Below are 12,116 nucleotides of genomic sequence, written 5' to 3' on the forward strand. Positions count from 1 at the left end.
ATGCCAAGAGTTTGATTCTGAAAATCTGAAATGAGAAACAGGGATTCGTTTTCTAGTTTAGGTCCCAAATGTTTATCATGTAGGTTATAAAAAATACACACTTTTGTGTCTGCGGTCCTTGAATTATAAAATAGTACTTGGCATGTAGACTTGCCATAATTTTAAGGTGTGTTTTTATCTTCACAACTAGAAAGCAGTTAATCTTTTTCTGATTTTTCTGCTATTTCTCTACTACAGTTCTTTTATATAATAGGCCTTCAAACATATTAACTTCTTATTCCTCTCAAAGAAAGTATATATGTTTTAGTTCAGAAGAAGTTTTCCTGAAACCCACACAGGTAGGTCGCTGAGACATTTTATTGTGTGTGCCTGTCACCAATCAATTGCTTCATATCAAACACTTAGATGAGAAAAATATCACAGAACATTACCCTATTCATTTTTATCCTTTTGTAAGCTTACGAGTTTATTCTTAATCCTTTGCTTCAAAGTTCACGACTGCAAACTGATATTTATAAAATAATAATAATAATAATAACAATAATAATAATCACTTCACAGCATCTGCTTTGGGGAGATTAGAACTTAAAATCTTGATGTCATTTTTGTTCTTGCGAATGGAGCTAGGAAGAAAAACTAGAACGGTGCAAAGACTTCAGAACTGTGCGTGTGTGAGTGGTAAGGGAATGCAGTGATTTCGACTGGACTGATTTAAAAATTTTTTTTTTCAACATTTATTTATTTTTGGGACAGAGAGAGACAGAGGATAAACGGGGGAGGGGCAGAGAGAGAGGGAGACACAGGATCGGAAACAGGCTCCAGGCTCTGAGCCATCAGCCCAGAGCCTGACGCGGGGCTCGAACTCCCGGACCGCGAGATCGTGACCTGGCTGAAGTCGGACGCTTAACCGACTGCGCCACCCAGGTGCCCCTCGACTGGACTGATTTAAACTGGATCAAAAAATTTAAACTGGATGAGGGGCTCCTGAGTGGCTAGTTGGTTAAGTGTTCAACTCTTGATTTCGGCTCAGATCATGATCTCATGGTTTGTGAGTTCAAGCCCCATGTCAGGCTTGGTACTAACAGTGAAGAGCCTGCTTGGGATTCTCTCTTCCTCCCCCTCTCTCTGTCTCTCTGTCTCTCCATCTCTCAATAAATAAAAAACTTTAAAAAAATTTTTTTAACTGGGTGAAAAAATTGGCCCTAGCCAATTACCCTCCCTGGATTGCTTTAAGAAGTAAGTTTAGGGTCTACTGGGTGTCAGAGTAGATCAGCCGCTGCTTTCCTTTACTTTAAGAGAGAGGAGAATCAAAAGTTATTCTTTGAAATTTACAGAAACTAAGAACTACCTTTGAACCAATCAAGAACACTTTTTAAAATTGTGTTAGGATTCTCGGTTTTGAAGGACGTTTTGAGAAAAGGAAGATTCACCTGAAAAATGTTTACTGCCAGTGTCTATCAGTATGCCTGCTGACATTTCAAAATTTTGAATTCCACAGGAAATTTTGGCCAAACTTCGTGTTATTGTATGACCATGGCAAGATTTTCCGTGATCTTTTTGCTGTTTTACAAATAAAACTCTTCTGTTTGCAGTATGCAGCTGAGGATACCATTTATTTTCTCCCTGTATGAGTAGGACAAAACAAATGGACTTAAATATTTCACTTAGAAAACATTATTATTTTGCTAGTTTTCATTTACTTACTGGAAACTCATATGTAAATAATATGTTTTAGAAATTCTAGCAAGTAATGTGTTTGCCCTCATTTTTATCTTTAATATAAATAGCCCTGACTTGCTACAATTTCCTGCTATGATCATCTCAGATTCGTAATAAATATCTATTCACTGATAAGGAAAGTGTGCCTATGCATGACGCTAAAGGAGAAATGCTTCCCTAGGGGTTGTGGCTGAGATCAACTTGGAGGTAATAAAATGACAAAGCACCTTTCATTTCTATCATTCCCTCTGAGATGACTACAGAACAGGATGTATAGTCCTGAAGTACCCATCGTAAAGATTTACACAAATTGTTCCTTTCTTTCAGATTGCTGTTACTTTCCTCAGTGTTACATACTGTCATTAAATTCTCCACCCTCACTATTACAGCTTCCATTACCACCCACATGGCACTACGGCTTTATCCATGGGTGGCAGATGTTATCACCATATGTCATCCGATCAATTTTCCATTCAAGGGTAATGTAATGTTTGGGGGAAAGCCAACTCACACTTTAGTAAAGGCTTTCTCTGTACTCTTCACCAGCCGTAAATGCAAGCTTCCTTTCAACTTCTTGGCTCTGATACCTAACCAGAAATCAGCAGGCATCTTAGAGATGCTTTGCATGTTTCCGTGTTAGTTGGGCTCTCTCTCTCTATCACCTGCCAAATTGTTTCCTATTAAGGAGTTTGGCACTATTTTGCTTTCCTCTACTTTTATTCATCTCTGAATATTCTGGACAGAGAATCATTAGCTAGATGAATACCCAAGGAGAGTAGCAGTTTCAGTCTGGTTCACAAGGCTGTTACTTCTTGTTTATTTCTAGGCTCTATATCTCACCTCCTTGTTCCAGAAGTTGGCATTGCTCATAGAGTTTGAAATTCTTTTTTTATATGATGCTAAAGGGTAGCCAAAGTTAAGACAAGATCAGTTTATCCGTACGGTTCTGATTTGTGCCTGTATGTGTTCTTGGGCTCTTTCTTTTCTTTTTGTTTCCTTTCTTTTTCTCTACGTGTTCTCCAAACTCCACTCTCATTCTTGCTGTGAATTTTTTTAAACAAATAGTTTTCATTTTTATTTTTATTTTATTCTCAAGTTAGTTAACATACAGTGTAGTCTTGGCTTCAGGAATAGAACTCAGTGACTCATCATTTACATATAACACCCAGTACTCCTCCTGACAAATGCCCTCCTTAATGTCCATCACCCATTTAGCCCAGCCCCACCCCCAACAACCCTCAGTTTGTTCTCTGTATTTGATGGTATGCCTCCCTCTTTGGTTTTATCTTATTTTTCCTTCTCTTCCCCTATGTTCATCTGTTATCTTTCCACTCTTTTGAACACTTATTATTTGCCACTTCTGGGCTATGTGCTGTATATTTAAATATTAAATACAATTCATCCATGTTTTAGAATTCTTAAAGAAAAACCTTAAGGGGCGCCTGGGTGGCTCAGTTGGTGGGGCGTCCAACTTCGGCTCAGGTCATGATCTTGCAGTCCGTGAGTTCGAGCCCCGCCTCAGGCTCTGTGCTGACAGCTCAGAGCCTGGAGCCCGTTTCAGATTCTGTGTCTCCCTCTCTCTCTGACCCTCCCCCATTCATGCTCTGTCGCTCTCTGTCTCAAAAATAAATAAATGTTAAAAAAAATCTTAAAAAAAAAAAAGAAAAACCTTAAATTATTTTAAAAGCAGTCCAGTAAATCACTGCATTTCCCATCGATGTTGGGTAATTCAAATGTGGAGTATTTGGGGGGGGAAGAAGTGGAAATAATTACTTGTTTATATTGATCATGAAATGATCTCTCTTCCAGGTGATCAAACGGCCTATAATCTGGTAAAGAAATCTCTGTTGACATTATCCACAATCATCAATATTTTAAAGACTTGGATTATGTCTTTTCTTCCATTTTTGTACTAGTTTCAAATCATCCAAATCTCATGGCCAAAATCATTTGAAAACCCATAATTCCAGTGGTCACTTGACTTGCCTTTGTCTAGATATTTTCTAATTCTATGTCTTTCTTGAAATGTGATAACCAGTAATTACTATGGTATTTCAAGTGTAGACAACAAGAAATAAGTCTTTAGGCACCAAAGTGATCATCTTTCCCTGAGTTATAAATGATGTTCAGACACCATCATATTTTGAAGTTTAAATTACTTGTCCTTAAGTTATAACTTTAATCTACCCCTAATTAAAACCACCTACTACTTTATTGTTCCTTCATGCTGACCTGTAAAGTTCTCTATAGCTTATTCTCATTTATTTATTATGGCACTCTCCAGGAAATATAAATATAATCAGAACACTTGGATATTTTACTGTTCCTCAAGAATTGTATTAATATTGCTTAATTACTGCAAGATTAACAACCCTATTTGCAGCTGTTTTCAGTATGAAGCCCTGTGGAAACTATGTTACCAATTCTATTGTTATCCACAGCATCTCCTCACTAAGAAAATTCTTGATACACAGTTTTCCATAATCCTTTTCTAACTTAAATGTCATACTGTTGATAATTTTGAAAGCAATTTTTAACAATTGCCCTTACCCACATAAAAATTTATACTCTTTTTTAAAATTTTTAATGTTTATTTATTTTTTGAGAGAGACAGAGCTTGAGTGAGGGAGGAGCTTGAGTGAGAGAGTGAGAGCTTGAGTGAGAGAGAGAGAAAGAGAGAGAGAGAGAGAGAGAATCCAAAGCAGACTCCAGGCTCCAAGCTCCAAGCTGTCAGCACAGAGCCCGATGTGGGGCTTGAACTCATGGACCCGAGATCATGACCAGAGTCGAAGCTGGATGCTTAGCCAACTGAGCCACGCAGGCACCCCTCCAAAGATTTATACTCTTTAAACTTTTTAACCAAGAGATCTTAAGACACATTTTTGTTTCTCACAATCATACATTCTCACGTTTGCTCTAGTTATTCTAGTTATCGCTGTAGTCCATAATCCTCTGTTATGCATTCTGCTGGGATGCATCTCAAGGGTAGGAAGTATATCTGCTGTTTATTTTGAGTGTCTACACATTGCTTGATTCAGCACTCCAGTTCTATAGTATAGATCATATGTGTATATATGAGATATAATTTGCCTCCATTAGAATGGAAATTTCATAAAATCAGAGTCTTGGTTTTGTTTACGGTAGTGCTTTAATATCAAGAACAGTATTTTTCACATAAAATGCTTAATACATATTTGTGAATTTACACTTTTAGAATTACATCATTAATCTTCTACAAGCAACTAATGAAGAGATTCTTATTAAGTTGTATTGAACCCTAAGTGATTTTATTAACTATCATTGAGCGTCTCTTACTGTCCGATGGTTATCATGGTCTTCTCACATGGGTAGAAAATTTTGATGGTTTACTAGTCTCCTGGCACCCAGGCAACTTACAGTGATATGCAAAATACTCTGGCCAGTTGCACCAAATTTTATCCTTGAGTTCTTACAAACATTTGGGTGTTTGCCAAGAAGTCCTGCTGGTCTGTTTACTAAGGAGTCTTAGTACTCCTTCTTTTTTTTTTTTTTTTTTTTTGAGTCTTAGTATTTAACATGTTTTAATTTGATATTTCTCAATCTCAGTTTCAAAAGGCAATTTAGAAATCCTTTTATAACTTCCTCAGTGAAGTTGGAATAAGAAAATAATTTTCTACATATCTTTTTTAACACTTCACATGCTTATGAGACCAGAGATGTGAAATAGTTCCATTGATCCTTCAGCTTACACTTCATTTATTTGAAGTCTTTTAACTCTGACAGTTTGGTTCCTTGCAGAGGTCTCTTTGCTTCTGGGTGGTGTCATTTTGGGTGCCTCTGGACTTTGGCTCCTCACGGTGGTCCCAATTCCATTCACTTGGCAAGTCCTTGACTTTCAAAAATATACGTTCTATTAAGATAATCTCTTTAGCCAGTTAAGCATGAATAATTTTTATTTAATCATTTGGAGTGCCAAGCCTCATCTATTTCCTCAGTGGTCATTTGTATTATCCTGAAGCCTTAGCTCTACAGCTCAACTGGAGGAAGCTTCACCCTGTTAATATATAAAATATTGAAGTCCCTTCCTGTTACAACCCACTCTAATTCTGAGACTTCCTTAAAGACTGGCAATTCTTTTATTCCTTTGGGTTATCTTTATTTTCCAGGTTTTTAAGAATTCTTAAATTATTTAATAATGGTATTTAACCTCTAGAGATTTTGTAATATCGCCTTGTCATGAAGGATTTTGAAAGTCACACAGACTAGTCTTGGAAGGTCTGTTACCTTTGCTCTTGGCCATGTGTAGCTGAGCTCCTGTGGTGATCAAGAGTCCAACTGTCACTATTCCTTAGGAAAGTGTCTCCTCTCTCACCGTCAGCCTCTGCTACTCTTATCATTTCTGTCAGAGGAGTGGTCAAGGCAGAGACGTGCATCAGCAGGCTAGGGCACTTTATGCCACTGTTCATATCCAGCTTCTTTGAATTGAGACAGCCTGGTGATCAGTGTGCTAGAAGATCCTTGTTCTGGTTGTGTAAGCACTGTACTTGTCTTCATTTTTTTTATCTCCCATTCATTCTTAAAAACCACTTCAATCTGCCTCTGGCCCCAACCGCTCCACTGAAACTGCTTACTTGCAATGCCACCAAGAACTAAAAGTCAAATTCAACGGGAGACAACGGTGCTGCTAAAAACTTAAGTCAGAGAAGGGCAAGTACTGTCTGGTATTACTTATATGTGGAATCAAAAAAAAAAAGCCATGGGGTGCCTGGGTGGCTCAGTTGGTTAAGCGGCCGACTTCAGCTCAGGTCATGATCTCACGGTCCGTGAGTTCGAGCCCCGTGTAGGGCTCTGTGCTGACAGCTCAGAGCCTGGAGCCTATTTCAGATTCTGTGTCTCCCTCTCTCTGACCCTCCCCTGTTCATGCTCTGTCTCTCCCTGTCTCAAAAATAAATGTTAAAAAAAAAAAAAAGCCAAACTTGTAAAATCTGAGAAAATTGTGGTTACCAGGGGGTGGGGGGGCAGGGTGGCGGGGGAGGACAGATGTTGTTTAAGGGTACAAATGTACAACAAATGGTAAATAAGCCCTAGAGACATAATGTATAGTGCAACATAGACAACGCTATGTATTATAATCATCAAACTTGCTAAGAGACTAGAACTTCATTATTCCAACTACTAAAAAGAAAGGATAACCATGTATCATGATAGAGGTGCCAATTATCACTACAATGACAATCATATTACATACAATGTATCAAATTAACATGTTGTACACCTTAAATTTACACCATATATGTCAAATATATTTCAATGACAAAAAATAAATGAATAAAGAATAAAACTTAAATGTGCATACTACTCCTCTGGAGATCTTATTAAAATGAAGATTCTGATTCAATTTACCGGGATGGGGCCTGTGATTCTTCATGAAAACGGACTCCAGGGGATGCCTGAAGTGACTTCAGTAAACTGCACTTTTGTTTGTTTGTTTTGATTTTTGTCTTTGTTTTTTTTGTTGTTGTTCTTTGTTCTTTGTTTTTTTGTTTTTGTTTCTTTTTTCTTGAGAGAAAGAGAGAGAGCATGCGAACTGGGGAGAGGAGCAGAGAGAGAGAGAGAGAGAATTTTAGGCAGGCTCCACACTCAGTGTGAAGCCCGACACAGGGCTTGATCCCATGACACTGTGTTTATGACCTGAACTAAAAGCAAGAGTTGGACACTCAATCGACTGGGCCACCCAGGTGCTGCACTTTGTATAGCACCCCCTAAACTGCACTTTGTATAGCAAGGCACTAGAAAGACCCTACCCTTTGATAGGCCATCTTTCCAAAAATTCTTTACAACTTTGGATTTTGCTAGACCACTCTCTTGGTTCTCCTCCTGGCTAACTGTTTTTCTTTTTCTTTTTTTTTTTTTTAATTTTTTTTTTAACGTTTTATTTATTTTTGAGACAGAGCATGAACGGGGGAGGGGCAGAGAGAGAGGGAGACACAGAATCGGAAGCAGGCTCCAGGCTCTGAGCCATCAGCCCAGAGCCCGACGCGGGGCTGGAACTCACGGACCGCGAGATCGTGACCTGAGCTGAAGTCGGCCACTTAACCGACTGAGCCACCCAGGCGCCCCTAACTGTTTTTCTCATAATCTTTTCTTCATTCCACTTACTCTGTTCCTAAATGTAAGTATACCCCAGACTTTCATTCTCCATCTACTTCTCTTTCTAGGGTGATGGGTCTCTAACTTCAGTGCACAAAGAATGTTAGCCGGGAAATTTATTAGAAATGGTGCTTCCTAAACTTCACTCCAGAGATTCTGATTCAGTAGGTTTGGGGTGGAGTCCATTAGTCTGCATTTTTAATTCTGTTAAAGGAGTTTGGGGCCACAATTTTGAGAAGCATTGACGTAAGGGCACTCATCCACTCTCAGTGCTTTCTTTACCCATGCCCTAGATGATTTCCAAATCACACCTACACTCCAGACCTATCCATCATATCAGCTGGCTACTTAATATTTCAATCTGGATATTCAAAAAATTCAAAATGTCAGAGCTAAACTTATTAACCTCCCTCCCCCACCCAACCTCTTTTTCTTCCTCTGAAATAATGATGAAACCTGGTTAGAGTTTGTGTCCAAGGAATACCTGACTCCTGGGGATTGCTACCTACAGCACAGTTGGCATAAAAATCACCCGGGGAGAGTTTGCTAAAAATGCTGAGTCACAAATTCCTCAAATGCTGATTCCTTAAATCTGGAATGAGGCCCACAGCTCCGCCTTTTGAATGAGGCTCTCAGCAATGATTCTGATATAGACAGCCCCCAGCCCTCACTTTAAAAAAATGCTGCCTTAGGGATTCCTCCAGCAATTCCTAGCAATAGGAACACAGAGGCTTTGAACGCATTTTCCACAGTAGAGTAGCGTTAGGTGGGAATAAAGTATAGTGTAACCTTCTCTTTATTTCTAGTAGAGCCCCCCAAATCTACTCGAAATAACTGCACACACAAAGTGAAATCAGTGCACTTCTATCTAAAGTCAGTTTCGGGTCAAGTTAGCAGCCACTCCCCGCTGAAAAGACTGATACCCCAAACCCTTTCGGCACCCCCAACCCGTTATTTCTGGATTACCAATGATTTGTTCCCATGCCAGTTACTCTCAGAGATAAAGAATACTTTCTTTCCACTTCTTTTCCTTTTTCCTCCCAATGGTCTTATTTCCGTGAGGATACATTACTGATTTAAGAAATCGAATACCAAAACCTATAATATCTCAGGTAGACAATACATACCACAAGGTGGAGAAAACATCTATTGTTTAATTTATACCTCCCCAAGTAAACTTTTTCAGGCCAACTTTACTAGCAGAAGCTCAATCAATAACGCTTTTTATCTTAAGGAACCCTGGTTTATATTCTCTTGTATAAAATCTGTGTAGAGTTTCAATTCTTTGTTAGTCCCAACCTGACCTCTTTAAGGCTGTGGGTGAATTTGCTTTGTTGCCTGAAAGAATTCTAACTTGATGCTTTCCTCGGTTGTCCTTTTACACACATCATGCTCTTAGTTCAAAAGTGAAATGATTTTGCCGAAGGTTATGAGAATAAAATTGGAGTTCAATTAGTCACTTTGAGACAGGCAACTAAGTGGCTGATCCCTTTTTAATCTTTAACAAGCTCCATTATTCACAAAGGCAAATTGATGTCAGCTTTTAAGGAATCTAAAGTAATGCAAACCACATAACTTTGCAATATTTAAATATTTTAATTCTCAGGATGAAATATGTTTTTCATACTGATTAGACTCTGAAACTGGTTTTAAATGGAAACAGTGCCAGAGGTTGAAATGCAAATACATTTGCATTTATATCAGCCTAAAGGGTCTTGATTCATTTTAATTTTATCTCTTTGCAAACTACATATGCATAATGTTATCTCGATATTCAGTCTCAACCTCCTCTATCTACATATCAAAATGTACAACGAAGAGATCATTTTGTCCCCCCAGAGAAAAATCAGTGGGAGCTGAAAAGATAGGCAATTTACCTAGGTTTTATCCTGAGTCTTTTGCTTTGATTTCAGGTGGTTGAGACACTGATTAACCCTATTTTCCTAAATCCAAAGCAAGACATTTTACTTCGGCTGACTTCATCCGCAGATATATATATATATATATTTTAATAGTTTGCAGCTATTCTTTGAAATATCTTTCATCTCTTTATTCCTTTCCTCTTCATATTCCTTTTCTCCACTCCCTTCCTCTCTCCCAGCTGCAAAGATTTGCCCTCTAAGAGAGTGGGGGTGGGAGGAAACCTGGGATGGAAGCAGAGCAGGAGCAGGAGCCTGAGAAGCCAGGATCTGGCTTTGTTATTGGTCGGCTGCTGCCTGATGGATCGACGAGGGAGGCGTGAACTCTTCAGTCTGTTCTGACGGAGCTGAAGTACAGAAACCATATTTACAGGTAAGAGCAAAAAAGGAAAAAAAAAATCTTTTTCTTCAAACTAGAATGCTTCTCAGTGCCTATTGAGACAATTTTATGATACGAACATTATTCTGCAGACATTTCCCGAAAGTGTGTCCCATTCATTGTTTAAGGGAGCTTTGGCTGAGCTGTTTCTTCTCTCTGCAACACCACTAGCTGATAAAAACCCCAGAGGCATGTCTTAACCCTGGATAACTTTCCAGGAAAGTGTTATTGAAGCGAAATTAATAGAGAAAATGAGTCACCGTGTGTCTTTTTTGCTTTATTCAAGTTTATGTGGTTGGGAATGAAAGGAAGGATGAGGACAGCCCGGTAAATTCCACAGGTTCTGGGAAAATGGAGTTTTCTCTGAATATACGACATAAAATTTCATGTGGTGTCTTTCAATATTAACAATACAGTAAGTGGTCTAGGAAAATAATTTTTGCAGGTTGTAGACTCTTTAAGCACTACTTTAGAATGAATGATTTGTGTGCTTTTAAGCTCTTTTATTTAACTTACTCCTCTTGATAAATCTCATGATTTTGAGTGGTTGTGTCATTTTATTTAGTAAATTGTAAGCTTATGTGATAAACAACTCTGTTTATCAACATGCATAGGGCCGTTTTCATTTTAAAAGCTCAGAAACCTGTTTCTGAAGGATTAAGCATTTCTGTAAAAAAATACCATCTTAATAGGCAAATTTCATTGGCAGTTTCATTTATCAATCAGATATATCTAGATAAGGGTTCCTTTGCAGGATTTATATTGTTGGTGATATCACTAGGGCAATCATTTTTTTTTAACAGCTCAGAAGTTAAGATTTGCTTGTATCTCTTAATATTGCCTTTTATTTTCCCTTAGGGAAAATAAGCTAGAGTTCTAAATATGTAGACTAAATGACACACTTACAGTAAAAAGAAAAATAATTTTACTACAAGTCATTTAATTTTATAGTTATTTTAATTCATAAATATGGGTCAATTAAGGGAGGGGGAACCTCATTAAAACTGAGCTTTTAAGAAATATTACTACTGACGGGCACATGGACAATTAATACTTGTTGATTATAATAAAATAAAAGTCTTTCACTGGTGTAAATGATGCATTCAAATATTTTTAAATACTTCCTTTGAATCACAAACTAATAGGAATGAATATATATAATATCTAAGAATTTCTTTATCTTGTTTTTGCTTTTTGTTTTCATTTGAGAATGGATTTTGTTTTTGAGTGAGAGACAAAAACGTAACAGTTCTTGCAAAATTAAAAAAAAGAGAGGGAGAAAAATTACTGAATATTAGGAAAGATTACCTAAATGAATGGAGAACTATCTTAAATTTCCTAAACGTACTAAATAAAGCTGATAGTATGTTCACATACTTATGTCATATTGACCCAAGCAAATACACTTGCCTGGTTTGTTTTGAACTATTTCTGGATTTCAAACATCATTATAAGGTACTGTGATGTTGCCATGTTTCTAATTATTGATGGAATCTTCTGATCTTGGTTTTTAAAACAAAATGAAGGTAGAAATTAATCTATTCCTAGGTTGTAATTTAAGGTGATCTAGGAGACCGGACAGTCACCTCCCAAAACGTGTTAGAAAAAAATAAATCAAGGCAGTTATATTTTTTGGAAATTATAAATTCTGAGTAAAGCTACCTCCAGGAATGAAGGGGAATTGATGAAAATTAGAGAGCAGAGTTCCACATGGTTTTAAATTATTCTGTTTCCTTGGAAACCAGCTGCTGCAGATGCATTTTGCTTTCTTTGGCTAAAAATATCATCCTTTTAATAATCGCTAAGGGAAAGGTTCTGAATAAAACCAGAGTATATTGTTGCTGCTTTTTATAATTTCCTTAATGGCTCACATATTTTGGATGAAAAGTAGATAAACCCTTTCTCAATCAGCATTTCCTATCATCCACTGGCAGACGTCTGCATGAGGCGTCTGCATGCGACGACTCCAT

At 37.7% G+C, this 12,116-nt stretch overlaps 1 protein-coding gene across 1 annotated transcript in view; it reads left to right on the forward strand.

Moving 5' to 3' along the window:
* Positions 1 to 10,036: 10,036 nt before the first annotated feature.
* CSRNP3 (cysteine and serine rich nuclear protein 3) overlaps positions 10,037 to 12,116 on the forward strand; it is a 212,332-nt gene continuing 210,252 nt past the window's right edge. Inside the window, exon 1 of the mRNA XM_023259415.2 lies at positions 10,037 to 10,140. The gene's annotated coding sequence lies outside the window, so the exon portion shown is untranslated. The remainder of the gene's footprint in view (positions 10,141 to 12,116) is intronic.

The sequence above is a fragment of the Felis catus genome, chromosome C1, assembly GCF_018350175.1.
Source record: "Felis catus isolate Fca126 chromosome C1, F.catus_Fca126_mat1.0, whole genome shotgun sequence".
NCBI classification, from domain to species: domain Eukaryota; kingdom Metazoa; phylum Chordata; class Mammalia; order Carnivora; family Felidae; genus Felis; species Felis catus.